The following is a 17,161-nucleotide window of genomic DNA, read 5'->3' as shown; positions in this document are numbered from 1 at the left end:
TAACTCCGGCCGATTTGCAGGACTGGCAATTAAAGGGAAAAGAATTCTCAGTGGATCAAGACCCACCATATTTCAGAGGACGATTGCACTTGCCCTGTGAGAAAATACAAAAACAAGTAATCTCCTGTTATCACGACTCTCTAATGGAGGGTCACCCTGGCATTACCAAAACCATGGAAAAGATTAAAAGACATTTCTGGTGGCCATCATGGAAAAAGGATATTAGAGACTTTGTAATCTCCTGCGGTGTGTGTGCCCAGAATAAAAGTCAGAAGCAGAAACCAGCCGGACTATTACAGCCACTAGACATCCCTCCCTGTCCATGGCATACCTTGTCCATCCCTCCCTGTCCATGGCATACCTTGTCCATGGATTTTATCACGGACTTACCTCCATGCTCGGGGTATACTACCATTTTAGTAGTCGTGGATCTATTCCCCAAGATGGCTCACTTCATTCCCCTGAAGGGTCTACCTTCAGCCTCAGTATTGGCTCGAGAATTCTTGGAAAACATCGTTCGCTTACACGGTTTTCCCTCGGTTTTAGTCTCCGATAGGGGAAGTCAATTCATCTCCCACTTCTGGCGCAGTTGCTGTCGTCTAGCCCAAATTGATGTAAGACTTTCGACCAGTCACCATCCCCAAACTGACGGACAAACCGAAAGGACAAATCAGACACTAGAACAATATCTACGTTGCATGCTCCAACAAACTGAAAACCCCTGGAAGGATATTCTTTGGATCGCTGAATACGCTTACAACAATTCGACTCATTCTGGAACCGGGAAGACTCCTTTTTTCCTATTATACGGACATCCTCCCCAAGAATTTGAAGCACCTGCTGTGGATCACTTGCACTCAGAAATCACCCGTGCTTTTAAGGAAGCCACTGCCCATCTGCAAAGAGCTAAAGCTCAATTCAAAGAAGGAGCAGATCGACACCGTTAAGAGGCCCCTCACTACGCTGTAGGAGATCAGGTCTGGTTATCCACTAAGCACCTGCCTCTAAAAGGACCCCGCACCTTCATCCCGAGATACCTTGGACCCTATCTCATATCTGCCATAATTAATCCGGTGGCTGTCAAATTGGAATTACCTACGCATATGAAAATGCACCCAGTATTCCAGGTCTCCTTATTAAAACCAGTACAACCTGAAACCCGATTGACTGAACTTCCAGAACCGGTTTTAGTAGATGGAGAACTTGAATTCGAAGTGAAGAACATCCTAGACTCCAAAATCTCCAAATCTAAGTTATATTATCTGGTTGATTGGAAAGGATACGGCCCCCAGGAGAGGTCTTGGGAACCCTCAGAATATGTCCACGCACCTCGTCTGGTCAAGAAATTCCATCTGAATCACCCCAACAAGCCAAAACCCCCGCAGAAGACACACTTAGGAGGGGCCTTGAGGGGGGGTGCTGTCATGATCACTGTTCCCAAGGAGCCAGGACCAGCCCAACGTCCTTGGGAGCAGGCCCCTAACCCTAATCCTAGGCACCAGCCGGTCCCTACTGGGACCTTTTGGACCCTGTCCTGGCGCCGGTGGCACCAGGCTCATCAAAACCATCGGTCCCGGCACTGGAAGCGCCGGGCTCATAATTGGTGTGAAAGTGCTTGGGTGGGCTTACCTGCAGCAGACCATGCTGCTTACTTACCAGCCACTTAGAAGCCCTCTGTGAACAGGAACTACATTCTTTCCTGGGTGGGGCAGCTCCACTCCCTGGATACAGCACTGGAACTCTTCTGGAAACTGGAACTCTTTTCTTACCTAGGCGGGGCCGTGGAAGAAGACGCCTCATCACTCCAAGGCTATTTAAACCACACCCGATAGATGAAACGTGCTTCGCGTTATTCTGCATCTGCAGCAGAACGCTCACCGAGTCTGTTCCAGCCTTTCCTCTTTCGATCCTGAACCTGCAAGAATTATACTTACCATTCCTGTATCCAGTCAACATCAGCACCTGCAAAAGACAAGAAACAACAGGTTAGCAAGACAAACTCCACACACAGTGCTTTCTCACCTGATCCATCAGCAGCGGCCGTGTCTTCACGCTGCACCTTCGCCTGCAAAGACAAAAGCATTGTTATACTTACCGGCACGCCGTGAATTCCGGATTTCTTCATTCTGCATCGCTGCCTGAGAAGACAAAGTATAGTTAAAACTTACTAGCATTCCGCTGACTCCGGCGCTGCAAACCAACATCTGAAAGACAAAAGAAAAAGACATTAAGTAGGTATTTACTCACGCCCATCACGCTCGTCGCAATAAAACGCCTGCGAATACTCCGGCGTCTCTTTAACACGAACTAAGCTGCAAGGAAAGAGACAGTTAGAGCGCTTGCCATACTTACGAATTTCCAGGCGCTTCACTCCATCTTCCATCCCAAGAGTCCTGCAATACATAAGGGAAAAGCATTATACAGAGTCTTCAATATTAACGTGCCACGCATTTAAAGACTATAAAGACAAAAGGTGTCCAGAAACTCACCGCTCGTGCAGATAACGACGGTAACCATCCTCTGAATTCAAGAGGCCAATGTTTCACCAGTGAAGGAACTGGCAACGGCACCCTGCACCAGACGCAGATGGAGAGCCCAGCATTCACCTATCTAAGGTGAGCACGTTGACCTGGGGGTGGGGGTGGGGCTCTACAGAAAAGCTGGGAGAGAGAGAGAGAGAGAGAGAGAGAGAGAGAGAGAGAGAGAGAGAGAGAGAGAGAGAGAGAGAGAGAGAGAGAGAGATATTCAACAACCCAGGCCATTAACCCCCATATTCTTTCACCTGCAGAAACCTAACTCTTCGAGTTCGACACACAGTGCGAAGAGGTTCGACCCCAGAAGCCAATCGAGTCCTGCACATCACTTTTCGAGTCACAGACACCTTCCTGCCAAGACCCGCGCCTCCGTGGGAATCAGGTGAGCGTTGCAGTTTTGTGTTCTGTGGACTGCAGAGTAGTAGAAGCATATTTACTTTCGATCTCCCAAGCAGGAAGTCAGCTGTCAGGAACCAGTCTGTGAGTAACAGAGCATTCTTACGCTCGCAGAAATAAACAAGGAGATTACAGATGAAGCACTGTTTAGCATTGCATCACAACAGCCAAATGTAAAAGGCAAGGCCTAGTTGACTAGTTGAGTTTTGAGAAGACTTCAGTCAAAGAGAAGAGACTTGGTAGAGGTGTTCTCTACATAATTTATAGAAGCAAAACAGTTTACAGAAAACATAATCTAGAAGTATTTTCAAGTGAAGGCCAGCAGTTAAGTGAAGTCTCACAAGTTGCCCAATGCAAGGAACTATGAACTCAAAACAAGAATTCAAGTAAGAGAGAAGTTGAGCTCTTAGAAGGCCTAATGGACTCAGTATTTTCTATACAAGTATATGGGTAGAAGCAAGAGAGCAACATTAGCTATGAAAGACTGTTGAAGCAGCAGAGGTCACTACATTTAAAATTGCCTCTAGGAAATAAGCAGAGGCAGTCAGGTAATAGAGGGTTTGGGGGGAAGAAGTATATATTTATTTCCTCCAGTGCAAGTGTAACAGGTCTAATGTTAATTACTGCTGTGTTATTACAGGTTTCTGTTTCCCACAGTATCAAGTCATATTGGAGTTGAGGGAACCAGAGGACTTCTGACTGTTTGTTATTTTCTCCAATTCCCCATTCCCCCGCTCTGGTCAATCCAGTAGTTGTTCCAATCAACTGTTGGGTGCACCGGTTTGAGGGAACTGGTGGGCTAGTCGCCTGCTCCTGCAGGATTACGGTGCTGGGACCTGATAGGTCCTTGAGAACATGCGCTACTTGGTGGGTTAAAAACAGTACGCTTGCAAGTTCAGGTAGGAATATCCTTCTCCTGCAGTTTGAATCTTAAATCTCGATTTTTTTCCAAAAAATATTGCAACAGACAGTTAACTTATGGTGCGCCCCTTTGTTGGTGTTGTCCCTTTGGTAGCTATACATCTGAGCACCTCGATCAAACAGAAGTGTACGCAGGCACTATGTAATAGGCCACAGCTGTTATACATTAAGAGTACTCTCCAATGGATCTTGGGAGATGGTGAAGTCTGGAAAGTAATAGCAGTGTTGCAGCACATTGGCTTTTCAGAGGAGGAAGTTTCACTTTCTCTGGGAGGATTTTTGTCAGTTGATCAAAGTTTTTCCCTTATGGTCCCTCATCACAATTAGTTATAGTCAAATTTCAGTTTCTGGCAGGGGCTTGGCTGCTGGCGATGTGGGTCAGCAATGAGAAGTTGGGCAAACAATGGAAATATGGCATGTCTCGCATATATGAAGTGGGAAGTAAGGTAATAATTGTATTTTCCAACAAGGGCCAGGGCATCGATTACGCAGAAGGGGGTTAAATAGAAATGTAATTCAGCGTGGGTTGTTTTTCATCCATGGTGACAAATTCCCTTGGGTGACGAAATAATCTGCCCTAAAGAAGGCTGGGTCGTTTTGAGTCTGTGACCTGAAAGCCGAAACTCGAGTTTGCAGTTTTTCTACAATGTTCATATGTTTTTTTGAAGATTATGCCCTGGCCTGATTGGTAAAACAGCAATATATCAGAGGCCTACACATTGATGAAAAGGGTATAGGCATTGGGGTCTATTCATTGGACCTATTTTTGTTTATGTTATTAAAAACTATAGGAATTAAGGTTTTGGTGAGTAACGTAGGAGTATGGATGGGTTGCATGTGGTACGAGTTTATGTGGATGAATGCTTAACCAGTTGTTAACATTGTCTAGGGTTATGCAATTGCACTCTTAGGGTAATACAAGGTCTATGGCTGTTGAAATATATGCACTGTACTATATTATACTCATTAATCACAAGTATTGAACTGTTAATTTGGTCTAGATGTGTCTCCAGATTTTTTTCAATAAATATTTTGATAATTGTGAAGAATCCTATGAATCCCTCACTGAAACCCTGCCTAAAGTCTCTTCCCAGGTGGACAGGAGAAGGCAGACGCTTCCTGATCCCAACCTTGAGGGTGGTTTACTGCGGGAGGATCACCTGGGAGGATACAAGGCCCAGGGTGGTGAGGAGATCCAGTTGGATAAGGCATGATAGGAATGCTCTTCCCAATGTACCTAAAGAGGTAATGGCTTATTGGCGTTCTAATGTCCTGGACTACTATATTAAAACTAGAAGTGTGGACACAAGTCTTATAAAAACGGAACACGCCTTACCAAAAGAAAGATGTTTAGGGCATTCCAAATCAAACACCCTCCTTACTTCCAAGGGTACAATGTACAGTAATCTGAAAATATTGTCTTTAATAAATTACCTTCCTCTATAACAAATAATTCTAACAGTCCTTCTCCTAATGAGTTCAGGGAAATTAACTGTACCTGCAAAAAGAAGGCACATGTCAGAACTAATATTGTTGAAGGGGACTACAAGTCCCATAATCCTAGAGATACTGAAACAAGGAAGAGGCTGAAGAGGCATGCAGATGCGGTAGCCAGGCAATTAAGCCTAGTTGTCAGGCAATTGAGCTTAACAGCCCACACCTGAAAATTGCTAATGCACCAGGGAGGCATAAATAGCCCCCTTAGGAAAGGATAAGTAGAAGGGGATGGAAGGAGATCTGGAAGGCATGCTGTAGCAGTAGAAGCAGAGAAGCATGAGACTGGCAAATCACGTAGAAGTGGGAGCACAGAAGGAAACAGTAGATTTCACCTGCAAGTTTTGAAAGAGTCCTGTTCTCCCAAAATCTGAAGTGCAGATGCTGCACAGAGGAAGACCTGCACGAGGCTGAGTTCTCAACATGTGAGCCTTATTGCCGTGATTGTAGGGCCGTGAATGTGCAGGAGACTGAGGCAAGAGGCAAGCCAAGGGTCGAGGGAGAAAAGGGAACTCCCAATTCAAGTGGCTGGACTGAATACACCAGTGCAAGAGAAGGGTGTGAGTCCCTAGCGAGACAGAAGCAGAAGAAGTGGAAGTCTATAATTATAATTGTTCTTTTATAGCACACTTAATACCAACAAGTGGTTTCTAAGCACAGGATCGGGATTCGAACCTGTGTTGCGTTGCGTTGTCTTGGTTCCGAGACAAACGCGTTGCCTCTGAGCTATCCTTCCTCCCCAAGAAACTGGTGGGTGGAGCACGGCGTTCTCATACTTTGCGCAAGTCTTTGCCGGTAACTGTATCCAACTCCTAACTGACTTGCATATAGTTTTATGTGAGTAAAAGCTGTTCATTATATTCAAAGTACTGTTCACAATGAAAATGTAGCACTCACGTATACTGTGAAAGACCTAACGTTCGCGTGAGAACTAAAGTCACTGAAATCCATTGTCGAACTACTTAAAGACTGTTGCTGCCTAACCGAGTGGTCGCGTGTCCCTAATTAATTAGAGGGAACTCTTTCTAAACCATTACCGAACACCTAATATTGACAATACCCGAGTTACAAGGTAGAAAGTCTAACAACTACATCAAAAGGAGGTTGCGTGTGCCTAACTGTGATTGCTGAAAGAAATCAGAACTTTATCCTTTACCGTTCACAGGAATGCAATTCTCGGTTCATCTTTAAACCTTGAAATCTAGTTTAAACAGATGTTTCTTGTTCCAATTTGTGTTTTCAACTAAGAAACTGAATTTTATATTGTATCCAGAACTGAGATTCTTTCTATTTCTACAGAATAAAGAGTTTAAACTATTGAAGAGAAGAACAGGCATTACCCAAGCAGATAGGCAATCCCTTGTTATAGTGAAACCAACCTTTCATAGAGTTAAAAGAGTCATCCAACTGTATTGTGAAGTTGTTAACACTCAAGTGGCCTAAAGTACAATTGTAGCAGTATTACCTGAAGCGGAGAGATGGCACCAATGCTTTTGGGTCATTACTTTGGACTGATGGCTGACAGAAATGTCTGAGTAAAGCAGGGGAAGGGGAAATAATTGCTTGTGAAGAATATTCTGAAGGTAGAGACAACCTGTGGTGCCAAAGACTGCAGAAGCCAGAGAGGGGCGAGTCTTTAGGCAGAATCAGGTTGTTATCGTGGCAGACAGACAGGAGAGGTAAAGAGGCTGCCTCTTTGATAGAGTCATTGAAAGGAAGAGTGCCTTGCTTACCTGAAGAGGTTAAAGATTATTGTCAAAATCTGCCTAATAATTCAAAGTATTGAACCGTGGTAGTAGTACTTAAAACTGAGGGGGTTTTAATAAGTTGTCAGGAGATGTAACATTGAAATGGTCTGAACCAGTAACGTACTGTGGGACAAAGGTGGCTAGAAGTATAGTTGTTGAAGTGGCTATAGCAGTACAAAGAAAACATCCTGACAAATATACCAATATAAAGTTGTAAATAACGAAGTACTAATTGTTGATTAAGAACTGTGTGTTGATGACAGTAGGCGATATTACACCTTCTTTTAAACTGTGACAAACTATCTGGAAGAAGAGACAATCTATCATAACCAGCATTACTGTTGATGCTATTTCTTTTCTGGAAGTTTGAAGTGGATCTTTCATCTAGTATTGCACATTAAGTTTTCGAAGTTCAAAAAAGGACGTCGACAGGGCATGACTGTAATACTATCCCTAGTGTGACGTACCCTGTACCCATGATCCCTCACGCATCGAGGTCCCTCAGATTATTTGTTTCTGACAAGAGGGAGTGTAATTTGTAAGCATGGAGTGTAGTTAGAGACCATGAGGTGTGAAAGATCTATGCTTTTTATCCAGGCACCTTCTACTCCAAGAGGGGAGGAAGGGCGGGCACAAGCAGATACAAGCATCAGAAATACGATACAGTGAGTAATGTATCCCTTCTGAGGCTTGCGGATCTGCTTAGAATCACATGCTGTGCATAGATTAGCAAGCAGTACTAGTAGAAGGAGGTGGGTTGTTAGAAGGTAGCGCTGCAAAGAGATGTTTCAGCACTGCTTGTCCCACCTGTGTATCACCCCTAGAATGTCTATCCAATGGGGTGAAGGCGTGTACTGAACTCCAAGTGGCAGCCTTGCAAATGGCATCTAGAGGCACATTTGTTACGAAGGCTAGAGTTGCCCCAGTGCCTCGAGTTGAGTGTGCTCTGGGCTTAAAAGGCAATGTTCTCTTAGCAAGACAGTAAGAGTTGGATGCAGTTGACAATCCATTTAGAAACTGCTGCCTTCGAGATAGGGTCCCCTTCTCTTCCAGCGGCTACAGATACAAAGAATCTGTTTTTCTGATCGACTTTGTATTTTGAAGGCAGAACATGACAGCTCTGCATATATCCAGTGTTATGTAGACTTCTCTCTGCTGCTTTTGTTGGGTTCTGGAAAAACGCAAGATGCTCTCTAGTTTGATTGACATGGAATTTAGAAATGAATTTGGCTAAGAAGCGAGGATGTGTGCATAGCACCACCTTGTCTTTGTGTATTACTACGAAGGGGTTTTGTACTGACAGAGCTTGCAGTTCACTGACCCTTCTGATGGATGTAACGGCTACAAGGAAGGCCTTCTTGTATGCAAGATGTTTAAGGCTGGCTTTGGGCATAGGCTCAAAGGGGGCCCCCATGAGCCTTGTGTGCATGACACTTTGGTCCCAGCCGGGAGTAGGATTAGAGATTGGTCGGTACCATTTTTTTTTTACGCCCAGAGACAGTGCACCCAGTGCGCCCACCTGATTGGCGATACAAACATTTTGCTCCTGTCGTGTCACTTATGGTCAATTGTTGTGCTATGTGCTGCGCGCCCCGGTGAAAGCGTTCCTACTGTCAGTGTGTACTCATGTGATTGTTTTCTTGTTTGATAAAACCTAATAAAAAAGAATTAAAAAAAAAAGAAAGCTTTAACTACGGGTACCTTCCACCACAAAATGTTACACTGGGACGTGGTGTAAGCGGAGAGGTCTGCCAGGTCTACTTTGAGTGAGTTAAAGACCAATCCTGAGTGAAGTAGCTAGGGTAGCTAGTTAACTATGTCGGATGGTGAACAGTCTGTTGGATTGAGAGGCCGTGCTCTGCACCATAACACAAAGCGTTTCCATTTGTTAAAAAAGCGGTGCCTTGTGTTAGGCGTGCGTGCCTTGTTGAGTATTTTCATGCACCTCTGGTCTAGGTGACCAAATTCTATGAACTCAGTAGCCAAGCTGCTAAATTCAGCTTCTGAGGGCATTGGTGCAGCGCTGTCCCCTGATCCTGGGCCAACAGGTTGACCGTGCAGGGTAGTTTCATGGGAGGACACAAGGACATAATATGCAGGTGTACCAGGTCTGGCGTGCCAACATTGGAGTTGTTAGGATCGGTGTTACTTGTTCCCGGTGTAGCTTGTGGACTATTTTGTTGAGAAGAGGTGTTGCGGGAAAAGCGTATGCAAATTTCCCTGACCATTTCATCAGAAGTGCATTCCCCTTGGATCTTTTCTGGGGAAACCTGGACGCGTAATCTTGGCACTGCACATTTTCCAGGATCGCGAAAAGTCTACCTGTGGGAACCCCAATCTGAGAAGATGTTGTTTAGCACATCTGCGTTTAGTTGCCATTCATGCTCCGAGGGTACTCCTGCTTAGTACTTGTGCCAGGGAATTTAGTTCCCCTGAACATGTTGAGCCACTAGGAACATGTGATGCAGTGCCCACAACCAGATGCTCTGGAATACTTTGAACAGTCATGGTACTGTCTGCAAGGACTGTTTTGTGTGCTAGCTGAGTCTTGAAGTGCTTTGAGAATCGCTAGTAGTTCAAGAAGGTTGATGTGCTTCCTGGTTAGCGCCTGAGTCCACAGGCCGTGAGCAGTGCGATGCAGGAAGTAAAAGCCCCACCCAGTCACAGACACGTCTTTTGTGAAAGTGGCCTGCATCGCTGGTATGTGGAAAGGCTGTCCCTTTAGCAGACTGTTTCTGTTCCACCACTGTAGCGAATGAACCAGGGGTTTCAAAACCACCACTAGATCGTCCCTCAACCTGCTTGCTTGCGACCATTGTTTTGCTAGCCACTTTTGCATTGAGCGCGGGAGCAGCCTGGCGAGAGGCACTAGGTAGATGCAGGAAGCCATCATTCCCAGCAGGAGCATTGCCTTTCGTAGCCTCACCTGATGACCGGCTACGAACTGAGGCGTTTGAAACAGCATGTTTTGGACCCTCTCTTGAGAGGGGTAGAACAGTCCGTCTGTTTTGATTATTGCCCCTAGAAATTGCTTTACTTTGCTGGGCACTAGTCTTGACTTCATTTTGTTTCTGGAGAATCCCAATTAGAACAGCAGATTGTGTGCTGCACGTTTTGAAGGCACCTTAGGGAGATTACCCGCTAATTAAACATTCGCCTATGTAAGCGTACACTAGAATGCGCTGCCTTCACAAGTTGGTGGCCACCACTACTAGCACCTTTATGTATACCCTAGGGGTTGATGCAATGCCGAATGGTAGAACTTTTAATTGGTAGTGCTCATTTCCCAATTTGAATCTGAGGTATTTTTTGTGCGCTGGCATCATTGAAATATGAAAGTATGCATCTTTCATGTCCAATGTTGCCATGTAATCCCCTATTTTCAATAGTGGGATGACTTCCTGCACCGTTGTCAGCCTGAATTTTTGGGGGTTGACATACGTGTTTGCAGGGTGCAGGCCCAGTACTGGGCGCATTGTTAGATCTTTCTTTGGAACAAGGAAGTGCATTGAATAAATACTTTGATTTTGTTCCATGAAGGGCACCAGCTCGATGGCTCCTTTCTGTAGTAGGATTTCAAACTGCTCCTTGAGGATGTTGAGGTGTTTGGAGGACATTCGTCCTACACGAGATGGATGGTGGCGAGATGTTTTGAGGAACTCAGAGTATTCTTTGGCTACTGTATCTAGAACCCACCAGTATTACTTTATTCCCTCCCATTGCTGGGCGAAATGTTATGCGACCCCGGACTGGGGATGCGTGGGAGGCAACGTGGATCGGCATGTCATTTGAAGGCAGGGGCTGCTGCGCTCCTAGAGGCTGCAGCTCTGCCTCGTCCTTTCCCGTAGATAAACCCACGATGCTGGTACTGATGGGACATTGGAACATGTGGACTGTAAAAGGAGGCACCAGACGTGCTTGCACTGGCTTGGCCTGGTTTCCACGAGCGTTGCACCTGAAATCGGCGTGTGTTGAATGCTCCCCTTGGGACGAAGGGCTTGTTGGAAATTTGACCAAGGGTTCTGATAGCTTCATGCTCCTTTGCTGTCTCCAGCTGGCCGTTGACAGATTTGCCAAAGAGGAGACTCTCCTCGATGTGCATGTTAATCAGGGCTGCCTGTGTCTCCGACTTAAACCTTGAGTCTCTAATTCAGGAATGTCTTTTTAGGAGGGTTCCCTCTGCAATGACCCTTCTTGGGGTGTCTGAAGAATCCAAGAAATTTTTTAGGATGTTTTGGGAGACCTGTTTACCAACGGTGGCGATTTTAAGAAGGTTGGCGCGTGCCGGTTTCGGTATTGAGTCCAGATGCCTTGAAATCTCATCCCACTGTGTGCTGCTGTAGCTGGCAAGCAAGGTGGTATTGTTTGCTATTCTAGTGAGGTAGGCAGCAGAGGTTGTGATACGCTTACCTAGCGTGTATAGTCTGTTGCACTCCTGGTTGGGAGGTGCCTCAGAGGTTGAGAGTGGAACACCAGCTCTCTTTCTGGTAGTGGCCACCACCATAGAGTCTGGCTTGAAGTGACCCCTAATGTAGAGGGGCTCTGAGGAAGGGGGCCCGAAAGATTTTTCCACCTGTGTGTTGACTGCCCTAGTAAGGGAGGGTGTAGACAGGGATGGATAAATCCTTTTTTAAAAACTCTTTATTTAAGCAAACAGGTAGACAGATTGGACACAGGTCCTACACCCCACTGATCACATACGATAACAGTTACTGTATTAAATTACATTGCATATCAACGTTCTGCACACAGGTTGTTTCTCATGCCTTATGTGTTTCCAGACTGTACATTTCTCAAATATTCAAGGAATGGGTCCCAAATGTCCTTTGGCCTGCTCGCTGTAGTTACAGTTCTGATATAACCCTCCTCTTTTTTGTTCACATATGTTAGCTTTCTGAGCCATTCCTCACATGATGGTTCCAGTTTCGATTTTTCCATTTTAACAAAATGCAGCATATATTTAACATTCTACAGATTTTGATGGAAACCTTCCCAATATCGCCCAGCAAGTATTTAAGAGGGAGAAGTGTGGGTGGTATCCCAACCATAACATGTAGCACCTCGGCTACCTCATGCCAAAACTGTGAAACCTTGGGACAGTTCCAAAACATGTGAATCGAGTCAGCCCTCCACATTTCATACAGGTATCTACCGCATTTGGAAAAAAGCGAGACACTGTATAATGTAGTCAGTTTAAAACCTTAAATTGAATTAAACGTAATTGTGCATTAAGTGCAACATCCTTTGTTAAAAGACAACATCTACGCCATTTAGTCCTATCTATGGTCATTTTCAGATCGCTATCCCACTTAAGCTTTACTGTATTACGTATCGGCCTGCACCGTTCTATAAAACTTTGATATTTGACCTCTCACTGTGTCCTTCAGTGCCATCACATCTATACATTCACATAACTTCGGTTCCTGGGGGAATGATGGCCATCTCCGGCGCAATGCTGCCCTTATTCAAAAATATTGTAACAATTTAACGGGGCTCATTCCCAACTTCGCTATGAATTCCTCCTGTGTAACAAATCTTCCTCCCGGGAATAGGTCACTCAACACCATTGTTTTGCACAGGTCCCATGATGTCTGTATATCTGGGTCATACGTAGGAGGGAGGTCTGGGCAGCACCAAAGACTAATCTTGTTGCTATAGGGAGTTGTTCTTCCCAAGCGTTTAAACACTCAGGCCCATGAGTTAACCGTCGTGCACACTGGGTCAAAAGTACAAGAATCTGTGTACCGATCATCCAGAATGGCTACCCCAGGGTCTGTAGGGCCTGCTCCATATTGTTCTAATGCTCGATGTACTGGACCGGGGTCAGGTGCATACCAGTATCCTGCAAACTGTGCCTGGGCAACCAGATAATATAATTCAAAGTCTGGAGCCGCCAGGCCCCCTCATTCATAGGGTTCAGCTAGCCCCTCCAAGCTCATGCGGGTGTTCTGCTCCCCCATACAAATTGTATTGCCATAGAGTGCAGCTTTGTAAAGAACCCTCTCCTGGGCCAAATCGGTACATGTGAAGTAGTATAGAAGTTTGGACACTACAACCTTTTTCAGTAGGGATAATATACTATATAGGGAAATCGGGAATCTAGCCCATAACTCTAATTTAACTGCCAAAGTATTCAGATATGCCTTGTGATTGTCTTCATACAGGGTTCACTGTGTACGGGACACCTTCAGTCCCAGATATTTAAAACTAGTTGGAGTCCATTTAAGTCCCTTAAGGTCAACCGGTACAGTGGTAACTTTGGTGAGTGGGAACAATTCAGATTTGGTGGCATGGACCTTATATCCTGAGTAATGTGTGAATCTGGCCATTTCCTCCATGATCGGCCCTTGGTTCTCATTAGGGTTACGTATATACAACAATGTATCATCTGCCTACAGGGAGATAATCTGCGGGGACATGCTATGTATATCCCACTATGTGCGTGAAGTTCCCTCATCAATCGGGCCAATGGCTCGATGCGGAGTGCAAACAACAGCGGGGAAAAAGGACAGCCCTGTCGTGTTCGCCGCACCAATCTGAATGTCTGAGATAAAGCCCAGTTAGTTCGGACCCTGGCCGTCGGGTTCTTATAAAGCAGTCTCGCAAACCTGAGAAAATGGTTTCCTACACCGAAATGCTTAAGTACCCCAAATAGGTAATTCCAGGATACAGAATCAAAAGCCGTAGATTAAGGGCTATCGAGCGTGTAGGGATGAAGCCCGATTGGTCCGGATGTACCAGGTAAGTCATGTACAGAAGGAGCCTGTTCGCCAATACTTTACTGTATCTCTTAGCATCAGTATTAATTAGTAACAGTGGCCGGTAAGATGCAGTCTACCTGGTTTCGGCAATACTGATATGACTGCCTCAGTAAGTGTGGGTGAAAGGCGCCCAGCTATTAATGACTCTTCCCAAACCGAGTAGTCGTGGCGTTAGGGTCTCAGTATATGTTTTATACAATTCAATTCCCAGTCCATCGGGCCGGGAGCTTTACCAGAAGATAGTCATTTCTATTTCTTCGACAGATACATTTCTACTTCCTCCTCCGTACAGGTGTCAACGTCTCAGAAAATTGTAGAAACTCATTATTGATCACCACAGTGGATGTCAAAAACCCACCCGCTACCCCTTGAATTCTGTTGATGGGCATCACCCCCTTCTCGCCCCTAACAACTCCCGCCAAGAATCATCCAGGTCGATCTTCCTCTCTGTATCAGCGTGCCCGGGTCGGCGTTGCCATGTGGTGCATCTCCCGATCTGCCAGATTGTGGAATTTTAACAACTTACCTTTAATTACTCCCAAGAGCGCCTTATTTGCAGTTGTCCCATATTCGTTCTATAACTTGCATAAGTGTAACTTCATCTCCGCCAGTTCCCGCCTGGTAACCTTCAGCACACCAGATGTAACCGAGATCACAGTACCCTGCAGCCAGACTTTCAATATTTCCCATATCGTGGCATATCTTGGGACTGAGCCTTCATTTGTTTTAAAGAACCCTTCAATCTTCTCTCGTAAGTCCTCTACCAGCAAACTGTCCGCTAACATGGTGCGTGGCATCATCCATAGAGGGTGGGTATGTGGCGCACTACCAAGCTCCAATGAGATCTCCACTGGTGAATGGTCCGACAAAGTGCAGGGTAACATTTGGCTGCCGCGCATAGTTGGTGCCCAGGTTGCGGAGAGTAGCCAGAAATCGATCCGTGACATAGCATTGTGGACTGTAGAATAGTAAGTGTACTCAGCTGCCCTTGGATGCTCGTCTCTCCAGACGTTAACCAAACCTCGATGTCCCATAATCTGCTTGATCATTTTGGCTGCAGCTGACAATCTGTGTTGTGTAGTGCTTGTCCGGTCTCTGTGGAGATCTAAGACTGTATTCACCACCCCATATAATGGGGGGCATCTGTCATCTTCACCAGAATCTCAGACACCTGGCTATAAAATCCTGGGTCGTCAATGTTAGGGCCATAGGTATTGACTAGTATAAGTCTTTCCCCCGGATATCTCCCCTTTCACTATAACATACAGACCCTCATGGTCCACCTGTAGCTCTTCTCCCATGAAAGCAAAGTGATCCATGCACCAGAATAAGCACTCCTCTGGCTTCAGATGAATAGGATGTATAATATAATATCTCTGTTGCCAACATTTGTGCGCAAACCTGTCATGTAGCAGCCCCAGTGCATGTGTCTCTTGCAACATTGCTATTTTGGGAGAATGGTGGTCCAAGTATGCTATGATTTTTTTAGCTTTCATAGAACAATTTAGACCCTGAAAATTCATGACATCAGTCCTATTATTTCATCTGTCATTTAGTTGCGCACGGAAATAATCACACGTAATTCTCCAAGTACTGATTGGGATGCAGCATAAGCCGCGTCCAACTGCCCACCCGCCACAGTTAGCTTTTAAACACCTTTTTATTTCCCCCCTCCTCACTCTCCGCCACACTCCAAACCTGTCCCTTTTACACCTTTTACCCCAAGCCCAAACTCAAATAGTCCCCAAACCCTGACATCATTGTAACCAACCTGATGACAGCCACCCACCCACCCCACCTCCCCCAACTGGATGACAAAAAATGTGTTGAGAATTATATTGCCCCAAATATGTTCCTAAGGAGGTCCTCCACGGATGGTTCCATTGGGCCCATGCATGCTGCCTCCAGCACCCCCACAATACGAATATTATTACGACGTGAACGTGATTCAGGTTTCTCACAGTAATTACTGTTGAAATGACATGGAACCTCGAATATCAAATAATGATGATAGCCATTTCCTAAAACCTGTATTCATTGGCTTTCTTTATTAGATTTGACATAAAAAGAAAATGTCACTGCCTAAAGAACGCTTACAAATGATTAACTGATATTACAAAATTATTGTTATCCATTTGCTAGATTATCACATTAAGTATAAACTGTATCTTATTTAAGACTGTTGGAACTCTCTACAACCTTATTTGTTCCTGAACTTAATCTAACATCACATTGGGCAATACCAGCCTATTTACAGAGTGTGGGGGATGGAGAGGGCTGAACGCCGGTACGCTGACAAAGGCCCACTCCAGGGCCCTGTTCCAGCGATCCTCCCTTACTCCTCCCGACACCAGCCACGCAAAGGACATCTAAAACGGCATTGGGGCAAAGAGCACTTTGGGGGCTCCCCCCACACCATGAGGTGCCCTCCTTCAACACCATGCAAAGGCTCTTGCAGGTAAGCCCATTTGGGCTATCCCCTGGGGTTTTCTAAACAGAACGACGGAATCTGCAGTAAAGGCTTATTACTTCAGAAACTCAATTCACCTAAAAGCCACAACGAATCGAGTGCTTTGCTCAGTTCAAGCCTTTTTCATGTATACTTGCTGGCCTGTGCCGCGTCTGCTCCAAAATGGCCACGCCATTTGAGCACCCAAGTGCTCTTGTGTTTGGTGTGCCTGAGACCCATGATTGGTTGAGGCCACTTAATCTGCTCAATCAAGATCGCCAGCAGGTGACTGCCCGCCCCCTGAAAAAGGCCCGGTCCAAAGGCCCCTGTGAGCCTGTCCGAGCATGGCAGAGCTGCAAGCATTACTCCATAGACTCCCACAGCCCTGATCCAAAGAAAGCAGTGGCAGGATCGTCCCGCACTGATAAGACCCCATCCGTCTAACGCGCCCACCCTCTTTATGCTGCACAGCGTTACTAACTGCAAACTGTCTACCTACCAGCCAAAGTCTGAACGCGCTTACCCTGCCCACAACATGGCTAACTGCGTGGCCTTTACCTCATGGGCACAAATTTGCCCTCTTGAAATTCATACTTTGATGTGCTCATGAAAATGGTTAGATATAATCACCTTGACTTTGAATTATTACCCCTGGACGTGCCACGTCAAAAAGTATAACCTAGATGTGTGTTGTGGTCACACTAGCCATTAAAAATTGCATTCTCTAGTCTCCGTGGATCCATCATCTAGGTGGCCAGGACACGGCCATCGTTATTGGAACCAATTCCTTGGGGTGGACCAGTGGGGGAGGATCACCTGGATGAAGGGTTCTCGGGGAGTGGAAGTGGGACACCGGAG

General features: G+C 45.6%; 1 protein-coding gene across 3 annotated transcripts in view; it reads right to left on the bottom strand.

Moving 5' to 3' along the window:
• LZIC (leucine zipper and CTNNBIP1 domain containing) overlaps positions 1 to 17,161 on the bottom strand; it is a 106,496-nt gene that overhangs the window by 20,318 nt on the left and 69,017 nt on the right. The window lies entirely within an intron of this gene.

This window comes from Ambystoma mexicanum, chromosome 8, assembly GCF_040938575.1.
Source record: "Ambystoma mexicanum isolate Mex_15411 chromosome 8, UKY_AmexF1_1, whole genome shotgun sequence".
NCBI classification, from domain to species: domain Eukaryota; kingdom Metazoa; phylum Chordata; class Amphibia; order Caudata; family Ambystomatidae; genus Ambystoma; species Ambystoma mexicanum.
This window is presented reverse-complemented; position numbering and strand designations above follow the sequence as displayed.